The 16,984-nt window shown below is 51.1% G+C and overlaps 1 protein-coding gene across 1 annotated transcript in view; it reads right to left on the reverse strand.

The window, feature by feature from the left end:
* Positions 1 to 13,939, reverse strand: part of LOC124043145 (gamma-aminobutyric acid type B receptor subunit 1-like) — a 438,637-nt gene extending 424,698 nt beyond the window's left edge. The window contains exon 1 of the mRNA XM_046361378.1: positions 13,073 to 13,939. The gene's annotated coding sequence lies outside the window, so the exon portion shown is untranslated. The remainder of the gene's footprint in view (positions 1 to 13,072) is intronic.
* Positions 13,940 to 16,984: the final 3,045 nt, after the last annotated feature.

Consider the following 16,984-nt stretch of genomic DNA (forward strand, 5'->3'; position numbering starts at 1 on the left):
GAGAGACAGCCAGCCAGCCCGTAGAGAGAGAGACAGCCAGCCAAGCCCGTAGAGAGAGACAGCCAGCCAGCCCGTGGAGAGAGAGAAACAGCCAGCCAGCCCGTAGAGAGAGAGAGACAGCCAGCCAGCCAGCCAGCCAGCCAGCCCGTAGAGAGAGACAGCCAGCCAAGCCCGTAGAGAGAGCCAGCCAGCCCGTAGAGAGAGAGCCAGCCAGCCCGTAGAGAGAGAAAGCCAGCCAGCCAGCCCGTAGAGAGAGAAAGCCAGCCAGCCAGCCCGTAGAGAGAGAAAGCCAGCCAGCCAGCCCGTAGAGAGAGAAAGCCAGCCAGCCAGCCAGCCCGTAGAGAGAGAAAGCCAGCCAGCCAGCCCGTAGAGAGAGAAAGCCAGCCAGCCAGCCCGTAGAGAGAGAGACAGCCAGCCAGCCCGTAGAGAGAGAGACAGCCAGCCAGCCCGTAGAGAGAGAGACAGCCAGCCAGCCCGTAGAGAGAGAGAGACAGCCAGCCAGTCCGTAGAGAGAGACAGCCAGCCAGCCAGCCCGTAGAGAAAGACAGCCAGCCAGCCAGCCCGTAGCGAGAGACAGCCAGCCAGCCCATAGAGAGAGAGAGACAGCCAGCCAGCCAGTAGAGACAGCCAGCCAGCCAAGCCCGTAGAGAGAGACAGCCCGCCAGCCCGTAGAGAGAGACAGCCAGCCAGCCAGCCATCCCGTAGAGAGAGCCAGCCAGCCAGTAGAGACAGCCAGCCAGCCAGTAGAGAGAGAGAGACAGCCCGCCAGCCCGTAGAGAGAGACAGCCAGCCAGCCAGCCAGCCATCCCGTAGAGAGAGCCAGCCAGCCAGTAGAGACAGCCAGCCAGCCAGTAGAGAGAGAGAGACAGCCAGCCAGCCAGCCAGTAGAGAGAGACAGCCAGCCAGCCAAGCCCGTAGAGAGAGAGAGCCAGCCAGCCAGCCCGTAGAGAGAGAGAGCCAGCCAGCCAGCCCGTAGAGAGAGAGAGCCAGCCAGCCCGTAGAGAGAGAGCCAGCCAGCCAGCCCGTAGAGAGAGAGAGCCAGCCAGCCAGCCCGTAGAGAGAGACAGCCAGCCAGCCAGCCCGTAGAGAGAGACAGCCAGCCAGCCAGCCCGTAGAGAGAGACAGCCAGCCAGCCAGCCCGTAGAGAGAGACAGCCAGCCAGCCAGCCCGTAGAGAGAGACAGCCAGCCAGCCCGTAGAGAGAGAGAGACAGCCAGTCAGCCCGTGGAGAGAGAGAGAGACAGCCAGTCAGCCCGTAGAGAGAGAGAGACAGCCAGCCAGCCAGCCAGCCAGCCAGCCCGTAGAGAGAGACAGCCAGCCAAGCCCGTAGAGAGAGACAGCCAGCCAGCCGTAGAGAGAGACAGCCAGCCAGCCAGCCAGCCATCCCGTAGAGAGAGCCAGCCAGCCAGTAGAGACAGCCAGCCAGCCAAGCCTGTAGAGAGAGACAGCCAGCCAGCCAGCCCGTAGAGAGAGAGAGCCAGCCAGCCAGCCCGTAGAGAGAGAGAGCCAGCCAGCCAGCCCGTAGAGAGAGAGAGCCAGCCAGCCAGCCCGTAGAGAGAGAGAGCCAGCCAGCCAGCCCGTAGAGAGAGAGAGCCAGCCAGCCAGCCCGTAGAGAGAGAGAGAGACAGCCAGCCAGCCCGTAGAGAGAGACAGCCAGCCAGCCCGTAGAGAGAGAGACAGCCAGCCAGCCCGTAGAGAGAGAGACAGCCAGCCAAGCCCGTAGAGAGAGAGAGACAGCCAGCCAGCCCGTGGAGAGAGAGAAACAGCCAGCCAGCCCGTAGAGAGAGAGAGACAGCCAGCCAGCCAGCCAGCCAGCCAGCCCGTAGAGAGAGACAGCCAGCCAAGCCCGTAGAGAGAGCCAGCCAGCCCGTAGAGAGAGAAAGCCAGCCAGCCAGCCCGTAGAGAGAGAAAGCCAGCCAGCCAGCCCGTAGAGAGAGAAAGCCAGCCAGCCAGCCCGTAGAGAGAGAAAGCCAGCCAGCCAGCCCGTAGAGAGAGAAAGCCAGCCAGCCAGCCCGTAGAGAGAGAAAGCCAGCCAGCCAGCCCGTAGAGAGAGAGACAGCCAGCCAGCCCGTAGAGAGAGAGAGAGACAGCCAGCCCGTAGAGAGAGAGAGACAGCCAGCCCGTAGAGAGAGAGAGACAGCCAGCCAGTCCGTAGAGAGAGACAGCCAGCCAGTCCGTAGAGAGAGACAGCCAGCCAGTCCGTAGAGAGAGACAGCCAGCCAGTCCGTAGAGAGAGACAGCCAGCCAGTCCGTAGAGAGAGACAGCCAGCCAGTCCGTAGAGAGACAGCCAGCCAGTCCGTAGAGACAGCCAGCCAGTCCGTAGAGAGAGACAGACAGCCAGCCAGCCAGCCAGCCCGTAGAGAGAGACAGCCAGCCAGCCCGTAGAGAGAGACTGCCAGCCCGTAGAGAGAGACTGCCAGCCAGCCAGCCAGCCCGTAGAGAGAGACAGCCAGCCAGTCCGTAGAGAGAGACAGCCAGCCAAGCCCGTAGAGAGACAGCCAGCCCGTAGAGACAGCCAGCCAGCCAGCCCGTAGAGAGAGACAGCCAGCCAGCCCGTAGAGAGAGAGAGACAGCCAGCCAGTCCGTAGAGAGAGAGAGACAGCCAGCCAGTCCGTAGAGAGAGACAGCCAGCCAGTCCGTAGAGAGAGACAGCCAGCCAGTCCGTAGAGAGAGACAGCCAGCCAGTCCGTAGAGAGACAGCCAGCCAGTCCGTAGAGAGACAGCCAGCCAGTCCGTAGAGAGACAGCCAGCCAGTCCGTAGAGAGACAGCCAGCCAGTCCGTAGAGAGACAGCCAGCCAGTCCGTAGAGAGAGACAGACAGCCAGCCAGCCAGCCCGTAGAGAGAGACAGCCAGCCAGCCCGTAGAGAGAGACTGCCAGCCCGTAGAGAGAGACTGCCAGCCAGCCAGCCAGCCCGTAGAGAGAGACAGCCAGCCAGTCCGTAGAGAGAGACAGCCAGCCAAGCCCGTAGAGAGACAGCCAGCCAGCCCGTAGAGACAGCCAGCCAGCCAGCCCGTAGAGACAGCCAGCCAGCCAGCCCGTAGAGAGAGAGACAGCCAGCCAGCCAGCCCGTAGAGAGAGAGAGAGACAGCCAGCCAGCCCGTAGAGAGAGAGAGACAGCCAGCCAGCCCGTAGAGATTGAGAGACAGCCAGCCAGCCAGCCAGCCCGTAGAGATTGAGAGACAGCCAGCCAGCCAGCCAGCCCGTAGAGATTGAGAGACAGCCAGCCAGCCAGCCCGTAGAGATTGAGAGACAGCCAGCCAGCCAGCCCATAGAGTGGGAGACAGCCAGCCAGCCCGTAGAGAGAGGGAGACAGCCAGCCAGTCAGCCCGTAGAGAGAGAGACAGCCAGCCAGCCCGTAGAGAGAGAGACAGCCAGCCAGCCCGTAGAGAGAGAGACAGCCAGCCAGCCCGTAGAGAGAGACAGCCAGCCAGCCCGTAGAGAGAGAGACAGCCAGCCAGCCCGTAGAGAGAGAGACAGCCAGCCAGCCCGTAGAGAGAGACAGCCAGCCAGCCAGCCCGTAGAGAGCCAGCCAGCCAGCCAGACAGCCAGCCAGCCAGCCCGTAGAGAGAGCCAGCCAGCCAGCCAGCCCGTAGAGAGAGCCAGCCAGCCAGCCCGTAGAGAGAGCCAGCCAGCCAGCCAGCCCGTAGAGAGAGACAGCCAGCCAGCCAGCCCGTAGAGAGAGACAGCCAGCCAGCCCGTAGAGAGAGACAGCCAGCCAGCCAGCCCGTAGAGAGAGACAGCCAGCCAGCACGTAGAGAGAGACAGCCAGCCAGCCCGTAGAGACAGCCAGACAGCCAGCCCGTAGAGAGAGAGAGACAGCCAGCCAGCCAGCCAGCCCGTAGAGAGAGAGACAGCCAGCCAGCCAGCCAGCCCGTAGAGAGAGAGACAGCCAGCCAGCCCGTAGAGAGAGAGAGACAGCCAGCCAGCCCGTAGAGAGAGAGAGACAGCCAGCCAGCCAGCCCGTAGAGAGAGAGACAGCCAGCCAGCCCGTAGAGAGAGAGACAGCCAGCCAGCCAGCCCGTAGAGAGAGAGAGACAGCCAGCCAGCCCGTAGAGAGAGACAGACAGCCAGCCAGCCCGTAGAGACAGCCAGCCAGCCCGTAGAGAGAGACAGCCAGCCAGCCAGCCCGTAGAGAGAGACAGCCAGCCCGTAGAGAGAGAGACAGCCAGCCCGTAGAGAGAGAGACAGCCAGCCCGTAGAGAGAGAGACAGCCAGCCCGTAGAGAGAGAGACAGCCAGCCCGTAGAGAGAGAGACAGCCAGCCCGTAGAGAGAGAGACAGCCAGCCCGTAGAGAGAGAGACAGCCAGCCCGTAGAGAGAGAGAGACAGCCAGCCCGTAGAGAGAGAGAGAGAGACAGCCAGCCCGTAGAGAGAGAGAGAGAGACAGCCAGCCCGTAGAGAGAGAGAGACAGCCAGCCCGTAGAGAGAGAGAGAGAGACAGCCAGCCCGTAGAGAGAGAGAGAGAGACAGCCAGCCCGTAGAGAGAGAGAGAGACAGCCAGCCCGTAGAGAGAGAGAGAGACAGCCAGCCCATAGAGAGAGAGAGAGACAGCCAGCCCATAGAGAGAGAGAGAGACAGCCAGCCCATAGAGAGAGAGACAGCCAGCCCATAGAGAGAGAGAGACAGCCAGCCAGCCAGCCCGTAGAGAGAGAGAAACAGCCAGCCAGACCGTAGAGAGAGAGAAATAGCCAGCCAGCCCGCCCGTAGAGAGAGCCAGCCAGCCAGCCTGTAGAGACAGCCAGCCAGCCCGGAGAGAGAGACAGCCAGCCAGCCAGCCAGCCAGCCCGTAGAGAGAGACAGCCAGCAAGCCAGCCCGTAGAGAGAGACAGCCAGCCAGCCTGTAGAGAAGAGACAGCCAGCCAGCCTGTAGAGAAGAGACAGCCAGCCAGCCCGTAGAGAGAGTGAGAGAGACAGCCAGCCAGCCAGCCAGCCAGCCCGTAGAGAGAGACAGCCAGCCCGTAGAGAGAGAGACAGCCAGCCAGCCAGCCAGCCCGTAGAGAGAGAGAGACAGCCAGCCAGCCAGCCAGCCCGTAGAGAGAGAGAGACAGCCAGCCAGCCAGCCCGTAGAGAGAGAGAGACAGCCAGCCCGTAGAGAGAGAGAGAGACAGCCAGCCAGCCAGCCAGCCCGTAGAGAGAGAGAGACAGCCAGCCCGTAGAGAGAGACAGCCAGCCAGCCAGCCCGTAGAGAGAGACAGCCAGCCCGTAGAGAGAGAGACAGCCAGCCAGCCCGTAGAGAGAGAGAGAGAGAGACAGCCAGCCCGTAGAGAGAGAGAGAGAGAGACAGCCAGCCCGTAGAGAGAGAGAGAGAGAGAGAGAGAGAGAGACAGCCAGCCCGTAGAGAGAGAGACACAGCCAGCCCGTAGAGAGAGAGAGACAGCCAGCCCGTAGAGAGAGAGAGACAGCCAGCCCGTAGAGAGAGAGAGACAGCCAGCCCGTAGAGAGAGAGAGACAGCCAGCCCATAGAGAGAGAGAGACAGCCAGCCCATAGAGAGAGAGAGAGAGACAGCCAGCCCATAGAGAGAGAGACAGCCAGCCAGCCCGTAGAGAGAGAGAAACAGCCAGCCAGACCGTAGAGAGAGAGAAATAGCCAGCCAGCCCGCCCGTAGAGAGAGCCAGCCAGCCAGCCTGTAGAGACAGCCAGAAAGCCCGGAGAGAGAGAAAGACAGCCAGCCAGCTCGTAGAGAGAGAGACAGCCAGCCAGCCAGCCCGTAGAGAGAGACAGCCAGCCAGCCAGCCCGTAGAGAGAGACAGCCAGCCAGCCAGCCAGCCCGTAGAGAGAGACAGCCAGCCAGCCAGCCAGTCCGTAGAGAGAGACAGCCAGCCAGCCAGCCAGCCAGTAGAGAGAGACAGCGAGTAGAGACAGCCAGTAGAGAGAGACAGCGAGTAGAGACAGCCAGTAGAGAGAGACAGCCAATAGAGACAGCCAGTAGAGAGAGACAGCCAATAGAGACAGCCAGTAGAGAGAGACAGCCAATAGAGACAGCCAGTAGAGAGAGACAGCCAATAGAGACAGCCAGTAGAGAGAGACAGCCAATAGAGACAGCCAGTAGAGAGAGACAGCCAGTAGAGAGACTGTGAGCAAGAGGAGAAAGAGAGAGAAGCAGACAAGACAGAAAGGGGAGATGTGATGCCATAATTCCTAAATCGATGCTCAATGATGGCAAGGACAAGACAGCGCTCTCTCTACCTCTCTACATGTGAGTGAGCACTGATACTGGTGCTGGTCACAAAGCAGCAGTCCAGCTCTGCTTCAGTCCATATGACAAGAGCATAAAAGATAAGAGCTGACAGAAAACTGTCCGGAGATGTTACTGGACATCCCCTTGGTCCTTACAGGGGGAAAACCCAGCCACTTTCTATCTATCTATCTTCTACACTGACAACTAGCCCCCCTGTGCCTTATATCTGAGTCACTGACACAACTTAAGAGGACTTAAGGCTTAAGCTGTGGAAACTATCTGTCTGCCTAGTAAGATGAATTGGAATGTGATGGGTTCTGCTACTGTTGGATGTGAAAATCATTCAAACTGCTCCGAAGCCTTGAGAAATATTTTAGGGACCAGATGTGAAGGGAGGGAGATAGGGGAGTCGCTCAGGTCAAAAGTAGTGCACTATAGTAGGATGCCATTTAGGATGCAGAAAGGGATGCTCTTCATGCCCTACAAACAGACAAATACCACATTTACAATCTGGGCCAAACACTTTGGCAGTAGCAATCAAGGTACATTGTGGGGCGATGGAAAAGGTGCTGCATGAGTGTCAACAGCATGTCCCCCATCCTCTCGGAGAAGGGCCGTTTAAAGCACCCACAAGTCTGCTGCTGTTGATGTAATGTTGAACTAATGTTGAGCTGTGTGTGTGTGTGTGTGTGTGTGTGTGTGTGTGTGTGTGTGTGTGTGTGTGTGTGTGTGTGTGTGTGTGTGTGTGTGACAGCTCTCCGAAACAGAGAGATAGATAGGGGCAGAGAGAGAGGGATAACGCGAGAGAGAGAAGCTGAATACAGAGTGAGAGAGAGCAGAGGGAGAGCAGAGGGAGAGCAGAGGGAGAGCAGAGGGAGAGCAGAGGGAGAGCAGAGGGAGAACAGAGGGAGAACAGAGGGAGAACAGAGGGAGGACAGAGGGAGGACAGAGGGAGGACAGAGGGGGGACAGAGGGAGAGCAGAGGGAGGACAGAGGGAGAACAGAGGGAGGACAGAGGGAGGACAGAGGGAGGACAGAGGGAGAGGGAGAACAGAGGGAGGACGGGGAGGGAGGAGAACAGAGGGAGAACAGAGGGAGAACAGAGGGAGGACAGAGGGAGGACAGAGGGAGGACAGAGGGAGGACAGAGGGAGGACAGAGGGAGGACGGAGGGAGGACAGAGGGAGGACGGAGGGAGGACGGAGGGAGGACGGAGGGAAAGACAGTAGGTGGTTATAAGTGTGATCTTTGTTTAACATGCAGCTCCACTTAAATTTAGGGTCCCTCCTGAGAGATCAGGATGTCTCCCAAATGGCACCCTATTCCCCATGTCGTACACTACTTTTGACCAGGGCCCATGGGGCTCTCATAGGGCTCTGGTCAAAAGTAGTGCACTACATAGGGAATAGGGTTCCATTTGGGACTAATCCTAGAGCAGAAACACACATTCTGGGTCATGATTGGCAGCTGGAGGGGTTCGGTCTAATTGGAGATCAAGCCAATCGTGTGGGCCTGTCTGGCACCTCAATTGCAGCAGTTATTCAGTCAGTCAAAGTGAATAGAGCTTAGGCCTACTCAGCTTGATGGGGAGTCACTTGTTCATCCTGACTGATTCATCCTCTGTCATTCATTCACTGACTCACTGATTTACAATAGCTACTCACCAATTCATTCACTTACTTGTCCACATAAGGTATATGCTTCCCATATCCATTACTCTCACCTCATTCATAATGTTGGAGTAAGAGCTAAATATTAATCTCCTGTATAGATGGAGGCGGGACTAAATGTTAATCTCCTGTATAGATGGAGGCGGGGCTAAATGTTAATCTCCTGTATAAATGGAGGCGGGGCTAAATGTTAAATCTCCTGTATAGATGGAGGCGGGGCTAAATGTTAAATCTCCTGTATAGATGGAGGCGGGCTAAATTCTAAACTCCTGTATAGATGGAGGCGGGGCTAAATGTTAAACTCCTGTATAGATGGAGGCGGGGCTAAATGTTAAACCTCCTGTATAGATGGAGGCGGGGCTAAATGTTAAACCTCCTGTATAGATGGAGGTGGGGCTAAATGTTAAACCTCCTGTATAGATGGAGGCGGGGCTAAATGTTAATCTCCTGTATAGATGGAGGCGGGGCTAAATTCTAAACTCCTGTATAGATGGAGGCGGGGCTAAATGTTAAACTCCTGTATAGATGGAGGCGGGGCTAAATGTTAAACTCCTGTATAGATGGAGGCGGGGCTAAATGTTAAACCTCCTGTATAGATGGAGGCGGGGCTAAATTCTAAACTCCTGTATAGATGGAGGCGGGGCTAAATGTTAATCTCCTGTATAGATGGAGGCGGGGCTAAATTCTAATCTCCTGTGTAGATGGAGGCGGGGCTAAATTCTAATCTCCTGTATAGATGGAGGCGGGGCTAAATTCTAATCTCCTGTATAGATGGAGGCGGGGCTAAATGTTAATCTCCTGTATGGATGGAGGCGGGGCTAAATGTATATCTCCTAAAATATAGCACACATCACAGGAGGGAAACCAGCAACAACAACAAAAAACGGTCTCCTTTCTGTTCTTTTCTATAAAGACATGATTCCGTGATAAAGACTCAACCTGGAACTGAACTCTAGAACAATAGTCTGCATCGCAAATGATTCCCTATTCCCTTTGTAGTGCACTGCTTCGAACAGGGCCCATAGGCCTCTGGTCAAAAGTAGTGCACTACATAGGGAATAGGGTGCCATTTGGGACACATAATTATATATATATATATATATATATATATGATATTATATATTAGTCTCATCATAGACACACCTGTCAATGAAATCCAATCAACTCTACCCACAGGAGCCGGTCCTTGTCAAAGGTATTATATTTCTTATCTCCTTAAACCTTTAATCTGGAGAAGCCAATTTACAAATTATTTGCTCACCAAACACAGTTCCCATTGAAATAAATGTGAATGATTTCCATTATAAATCTCATGAAGTCACTCTACGGTCAATCAGGTGAATGAAAAAGTTATAAATATATTGAATATGAATAAATTAATAACAATTTTGAAAGGTCACTGTTTGTGCAGAGAGAAAATGGCTTGAGAAAGAGATAAAGAGAGAGAGAGGAGAAAGAGATAAAGAGAGAGAGAGAGGGAGACAGAGATAAAGAGAGAGAGAGAGGGAGACAGAGATAAAGAGAGAGAGAGAGAGAGACAGAGATAAAGAGAGAGAGAGGGAGACAGAGAATATAATATGAATATGAATTTTGTTAATATTGTAAATGACTTATTTTCCAAAGTATGCCTTTGGCAATGTGTACAGTACCAGTCAAGAGTTTGGATATACCTCCTCATTCAAGGGTTTTTCTTTGTTTTTACTATTTTCTACATTGTAGAATAATAGTGAAGACATCAAATATATGAAATAACACATATGGAATCATGTAGTAACCAAAAAAGTGCTAAAGAAATCAGACAATATTTTTGATTTTTGATTATTCGAAGTAGCCACCCTTTGCCTTGATGACAGCTTTGCACACTCTTGGCATTCTCTCCATTAGCTTGACCTGGAATGCTTTTCCAGCAGTCTTGAAGGAGTTCCCACATATGCTGAGCATTTGTCAACTACTTTTCCTTCACTCTGTAGTCCAACTCATCCCAAACCATCTCAATTGGGTTGAGGTTGGGTGATTGTGGAGGCCAGGTCATCTGATGCAGCACTCTATCACTCTCATTCTTGGTCTAATAGCCCTTACACAGCGTGGAGGGGTGTTGGGTCATTGTCCTGTTAATAAACAAATCATAGTACCACTGAGCGCAAACCAGATGGGATGGCGTATCGCTGCAGAATGCTGTGGTAGCCATGCTGGTTAAGTGTGCCTTGAATTCTAAATAAATCACTGACAGTGTCACCAGCAAAGCACCCCCACACCATCACACCTCCTCCTCCATGCTTCACAGTGGGAACCACACATGCAGAGATTATCTGTTCACCTACTCCAGTTTCAAAAAGACAAAATCTCAAATTTGGACTCATCAGACCAAAAGGATATATCTCCACCAGTCTAATGTCCATTGCTTGTGTTTCTTGGCCCAATCAAGTCTCTTATTGTTATTGGTGTCCTTTAGAAGTGGTTTCTTTGCAGCAATTTGACCATCAAGGCCGGATTCACGCAGTCTCCTCTGATCAGTTGATGTTGAGATGTGTCTGTTACTTGAACTCTGTGAAGAATGTATTTGTGACCCAATCTGAGGTGCAGATAACACTAATGAACTTATCCTCTACAACCGAGGTAACTCTGGGTCTTCCTTTCCTGTAGAGGTCCTCATGAGAGCCAGTTTCATCAAAGCCGTTTCTGTTTTCTCCGACTGCAGCTGGTTGAAGCTGGTTGAGAGAAGTTTAGAAAAGCATTCAAGGTGACTACCTCATGAAGCTGGTTGAGAGAATGCCAAGAGGGTGCAAAGCTGTCATCAAAGCAAAGGGTGGCTACTTTGAAGAATCTCAAATATATTTTGATTTGTTTAACACTTTTTTGGTTACTACATGATTCCATATGTGTTATTTCATAGTTGACGTCTTCACTATTATTATACAATGTAGAAAATAGTACAAATAAAGGAATACCCTGGAATGAGTAGGTGTTACGTCATGCCAATAAAGCAGTTTAAATTAAATTGAGAGAGAGAGAAAAGGAGAAAAAAAAGGAGAAAGAGCGAGAGAAAAGAGAAAGACAAAAAGAGAGAGAAAGAGAGAGTCAGTCTGGAATTCCTAGTCCTGGTCTACATCTCAAATGGCACCCTATTCCCTATGGTCCATTGTCAAAAGTAGTACACTATACAGGGAATAGGGTGCCATTTTCAGTCTAAAAAAGTGCACTATATAGGGGATAGGGTGCCATTTGGGACGTAAGCCCTAGTGTCAGTCAGGAAGTGCATTTACCTACCAGAAGCAAGGAAATTAAGGCAGTGTGTGTGCATTTGTGTGTGTGTGCGTGAGTACTACACCCAGACAGGGCAAGGTGGGATAACACTATTAGACTGATGATAGAAGTAGTAGCTCTTACTAGAGACTCCACATTCTTACTAGAGACTCCACATTCTTACTGAAGGACCCACATTCTTACTGAAGGACCCACATTCTTACTGAAGGACCCACATTCTTACTGAAGGACCCACATTCTTACTGAAGGACCCACATTCTTACTAGAGACTCCACATTCTTACTAGAGACTCCACATTCTTACTAGAGACTCCACATTCTTACTAGAGACTCCACATTCTTACTAGAGACTCCACATTCTTACTAGAGACTCCACATTCTTACTGAAGGACCCACATTCTTACTGAAGGACCCACATTCTTACTGAAGGACCCACATTCTTACTGAAGGACCCACATTCTTACTAGAGACTCCACATTCTTACTAGAGACTCCACATTCTTACTAGAGACTCCACATTCTTACTAGAGACTCCACATTCTTACTAGAGACTCCACATTCTTACTGGAGGACCCATATTCTTCCTGGAGGATCCAGGGTATTTAATGACCTGTATCTTCCACAGCCCTGCGAGACAGTTCATATTATAGGGGTAATAGCTAAGTCATTCAGGGTGTACAGACGTCTTGGAGCTCTCTGCTGCCAAGATAGTGTGTAGACGATCTACTAGAAGTCATCTGGCCATTCAGGTCTGTGTGTGTGTGTGTGTGTGTGTGTACTGGTAATCCTATATATATCATGTCTTCCGGTGTCTGTGTGATCCGATCCTAATATCAACAAACACACACAAACACAGTGATGAACCTCCCCATGCTATCATTAGCGCCCTAATTAAGAGAGTTCATTTTCTCGCCACAGTCTCCCCGGGGGGATTGCTATAATGCTGATAAATAAACAGCTGACTTTGCCACGGTAACGCCAATTAACCCTGTTTACACAATCAGGCTTCACACACACTGTCTGTGTCCTAAATGGCACCCTATTCCGTTTATAGTGCACTACTTCTGACCAGGGCCCCATTGTAACAAACACATTATCATAGAAAGAGGCTAGGAGGACCCTGTTGATTTGATGCTAACTAACGCAATGAATCTGCAAGACAATATCCACGGTGCTTTTAATAACACAACCTTACAGACAGACGTTCCCTTACTGTCCAAACATACATATTACAATACAATCTACAGACATAATGCTGAGAAAAACACAGCAGTTTTTTTTTTCTCGAGACAATGTTCTTGGTATCTGTCAAAATCAAGGGCCAATCAATGTCGTTAACTCCCAGGGTTGAAAACCAGCAGTATGTCGTCGAGGGTGGGAATTCAATATTAATGAACAGATGAAAGCATAAACTACAAGGCTGCCAGTGCTACCGGTGTTTCATTAACTATTCTAACAGTTTCATGTATTAGCCACAATCGACCACCGACATATGAAGCCCACAGGTGGATACATACGGGTCACCATGGGCCTATCACAGTGGAGAGAAAAACACCACTTTCAGAGGTCAGGGAATGCTTTTCTGCTGAAGATCAGAGCAATGAGATAATGCCAATAACTTGTTTCAGTGGTCACAGCAATACATTAGCCCCTCTGAAAGTCAAACACCTAGGGAGACCTGAGGCACACATATCCACGGCTATGGGGGGGGACACAACAGATAAACACAGCGAGAACGTATTTCTCCGTTCTACCGGTGGTGTCTGTCGTCACAGCAATACAATAGCCCCTTTTGACAGTCAAAATACATAGGGACCATAACAAGCCAATACAAGCACAATTGCATTTCATCATGTTGGAGAAGGTTGAAACGATGACAATGAAAGGCAGATAGATAGGGGAACATAGCGTTTTGGAGAACTGCAACACCGATGAGAGAGAACTGAAATGTCCAAACTTACCCCTGCACTCTTCAGCTGCTGGCTCTGGATGACAGTCGGCGAGGATGATGAACTCAAAAAGAGGTTTGATTGGTTGATTGATATCCAGCCTGCGTGCTGACGCTTTTTTTTTTGCAGGTGAAAGTGTGTGTTTGCGTGTGTGAGGATCAATGAGGCAAGGATGAGTATGCACGCGCTAGCGAGCGGCCACCACAACCGATACACGTTACCTTAAATATGAAATCTAAACGAGCAGGCTACTGAGAGGCTATTGCTAAAATACAAACTGTAAATTGCGTTGCTGTCAAATGCTGTGCTTAGCCTATAATTGTCTATAACATTAATTAAAAAGACACATGTCGCCTAATCAACTAGGATTTATCAAATATCCCTTTAAATAAATCAAAGCTGTAGATAGCCGAATATTTATTAAATATCCTAACCTACAGTTGTGCCTTAAAGTCCATATTGCTTGGTTTTAAATAATTGACAACACGTCGATTCGAATGCAAAAATGGATCACCAGTCCATGAAAGTAAATAAAACGCAAACATACAATCATTACCAAGCTCGGGGAAGATTACTGTAGCCTATAGTTCGCTATAGGAATCATACTCACAAATAGATGCCCGTTCAATTGCTTTGTTTCCATCGAATACGACTCGTAGGGAGAAAATAAACAGCTAATGTAGACAACAGTCTGTGCAAAAGTGTGTTTCGTGCAAACAAATGTTCCCCAAACCCTAAAACCAAGACTGCAATACGTCTATACTGTGATCCGAATTACAACAACTCGCTGTATTTCTGCCCAGCGTAAAATGTTGACTCGGGAAACGCGCGACAGCCTACACACAGAGACACACACATGAGCGACGTTGCACTGTGCACTTCCCTCCTCTCTCCTTCCCTTCTCGTCCCTCTTGTCGCCCTCAACAATGTCTCTCACTCACCCGTGACGTCACTGGGCGAGACGCAACGTTAACTCTCCCTTCCTTATCTGCAGTAGAGTTCAGTGTACCCCTACAGCCCCACACTACTTGACGATGGGCCCGGTAAGACGCTGAAAATAGTGCTGAATGGGAGATATTAGAGCCCTCATTGGCTGACAGAAAGACATATGGGGTTTACACATCCTAGATAAATAGTGCAGACCACCCCACTATGCCGAGTTCATGGCTAACAGCAATTGGCCAATCAACTCCTTCTTCTGTCTCATCCTCCTCTCTCCCCCCTGTCGACTGTCAGTTTGATGTATGTAGTCACTCTATGAGCATAATAAACTTATTCTGCAGCTGGCAGGTTGGGGCTGTCTGGGCTGGCTGCAGCTTCAACGGACTGCCCCAAAATGGCACACTATTCCCTATGTGGTGCACTACTTTTGACCAGAGCGGCTTTGGACAAAAGTAGTGCACGACATAGGGACGAATGTGTCATTTTGGGGCGCAACCAGGGTGATTGTATTACTGAGGAGGACAGGCTCTGGCCCCCCATTGTCATTGCAGGGATGCTCAGGTTTATCATTCATTATTTCTTCAGTTTGGTACCTAAAGCCAGTTAAGAGGACCCCTGTCTTGCTGACTCTGTTCTGGTAAGGGAAGCTGAGTATACTGGGTAGGTAGGGGGAGATGGGTAGGCAGGGTAGGCCGGGAAAGTAGGGGAGACTGGGGAGACAAGTTAGGCAGGCTATAATGCATAGGTAGTGGAGGCTGGGTAGGTAGGGTATGCTGGGGGGAAGGCTGGGGAGGTAGGGTAGGCCTGGGAGGTATGGTAGGTATGGTAGGCTGGGGAGGTATGGTAGGCTGGGGAGGTATGGTAGGTAGGGTAGGCTGGGGAGGTATGGTAGGCTGGGGAGGTATGGTAGGCTGGGGAGGTATGGTAGGTAGGGTAGGCTGGGGAGGTATGGTAGGTAGGGTAGGCTGGGGAGGTATGGTAGGTAGGGTAGGCTGGGGAGGTATGGTATGTAGGGTAGGCTGGGGAGGTATGGTAGGTAGGGTAGGCTGGGGAGTTATGGTAGGTATGGTAGGTAGGGTAAGCAGGATAGATAGGGTAGGGTAGGCCGGGGAGGTATGGTAGGTAGGGTAAGCAGGATAGATAGGGTAGGGTAGGCCGGGGAGGTATGGTAGGTAGGGTAAGCAGGATAGATAGGGTAGGGTAGGCCGGGGAGGTATGGTAGGTAGGGTAAGCAGGATAGATAGGGTAGGGTAGGCCGGGGAGGTATGGTAGGTAGGGTAAGCAGGATAGATAGGGTAGGGTAGGCCGGAGAGGTATGGTAGGTAGGGTAAGCAGGATAGATAGGGTAGGGTAGGCCGGGGAGGTATGGTAGGTAGGGTAAGCAGGATAGATAGGGTAGGGTAGGCCGGTGAGGTATGGTAGGTAGGGTAAGCAGGATAGATAGGGTAGGGTAGGCAGAGGATGCTGGCAGAGACAGTGAGAGAGGGATGAGTCACACCACACAACACAGGAGGCAGGTGGAAATGGATCTGCCATTTTCAAAAATCTAACACAACTGAGTCACAGAAAATAGCAGTTTTTTCTCTGTTTGCTCTGCTGAATGGCACATGACATTTTGAACACGTGCCATCATTCACACAATGGCAGTGTTTATCTTAGAAATGGAAAGGACAGTTCTAGAATGTGGTGCTGAAAAGATAATTCTAGAATGTGGTGCTGAAATGACAGTTCTAGAATGTGGTGCTGAAAGGACAGTTCTAGAATGTGGTGCTGAAAGGACAGTTCTAGAATGTGGTGCTGAAAGGACAGTTCTAGAATGTGGTGCTGAAAGGACAGTTCTAGAATGTGGTGCTGAAAAGACAGTTCTATAATGTGGCGCTGAAAAGACAGTTCTAGAATGTGGTGCTGAAAAGACAGTTCTAGAATGTGGTGCTGAAAAGACAGTTCTAGAATGTGGTGCTGAAAGGACAGTTCTAGAATGTGGTGCTGAAAGGACAGTCCTAGAATGTGGTGCTGAAAGGACAGTTCTAGAATGTGGTACTGAAATGCTGAACAGTTTCAGAATGTGTTGCTTAACGGCCAGTTCTAGAATGTGGTGCTGAAAGGACAGTTCTAGAATGTGGTGCTGAAAAGACAGTTCTAGAATGTGGTGCTGAAAAGACAGTTCTAGAATGTGGTGCTGAAAAGACAGTTCTAGAATGTGGTGCTGAAAAGACAGTTCTAGAATGTGGTGCTGAAAGGACAGTTCTAGAATGTGGTGCTGAAAGGACAGTTCTAGAATGTGGTGCTGAAAGGACAGTTCTAGAATGTGGTGCTGAAAGGACAGTTCTAGAATGTGGTGCTGAAAGGACAGTTCTAGAATGTGGTGCTGAAATGCTGAACAGTTTCAGAATGTGTTGCTTAACGGCCAGTTCTAGAATGTGGTGCTGAAAAGACAGTTCTAGAATGTGGTGCTGAAAGGACAGTTCTAGAATGTGGTGCTGAAAAGACAGTTCTAGAATGTGGTGCTGAAAGGACAGTTCTAGAATGTGGTGCTGAAAAGACAGTTCTAGAATGTGGTGCTGAAAAGACCGTTCTAGAATATGGTGCTGAAAGGACAGTTCTAGAATGTGGTGCTGAAATGACAGTTTCAGAATGTGGTGCTGAAATGACAGTTTCAGAATGTGGTGCTTAACGGCCAGTTCTAGAATGAAAGGACAGTTCCAGAATCTGTCACGGACCACATCCTCTCTAACCATGCCACAAATCAGGTGAGACTTTCCCAAAAGCATCCATTACCAGTGTTTCCTTTAGACAGTCCCTAGAAGCTGTATATTCCCCCAGAGGACCAGCAGACAGAGCTGTATGAGATATTGTCCCCAGTCAGTCACTTCAGACCTCAGTACATCTAGCCGTAGTTTGCAGAATGATCTCCTGGTTTATCATGCATGAGCGAAGGAGAGGATATGTGTAAATATATCCATTCATCCCTCCCTCCCTCGT

The sequence above is a fragment of the Oncorhynchus gorbuscha genome, linkage group LG09 (assembly GCF_021184085.1).
Source record: "Oncorhynchus gorbuscha isolate QuinsamMale2020 ecotype Even-year linkage group LG09, OgorEven_v1.0, whole genome shotgun sequence".
Taxonomy (NCBI): Eukaryota; Metazoa; Chordata; class Actinopteri; order Salmoniformes; family Salmonidae; genus Oncorhynchus; species Oncorhynchus gorbuscha.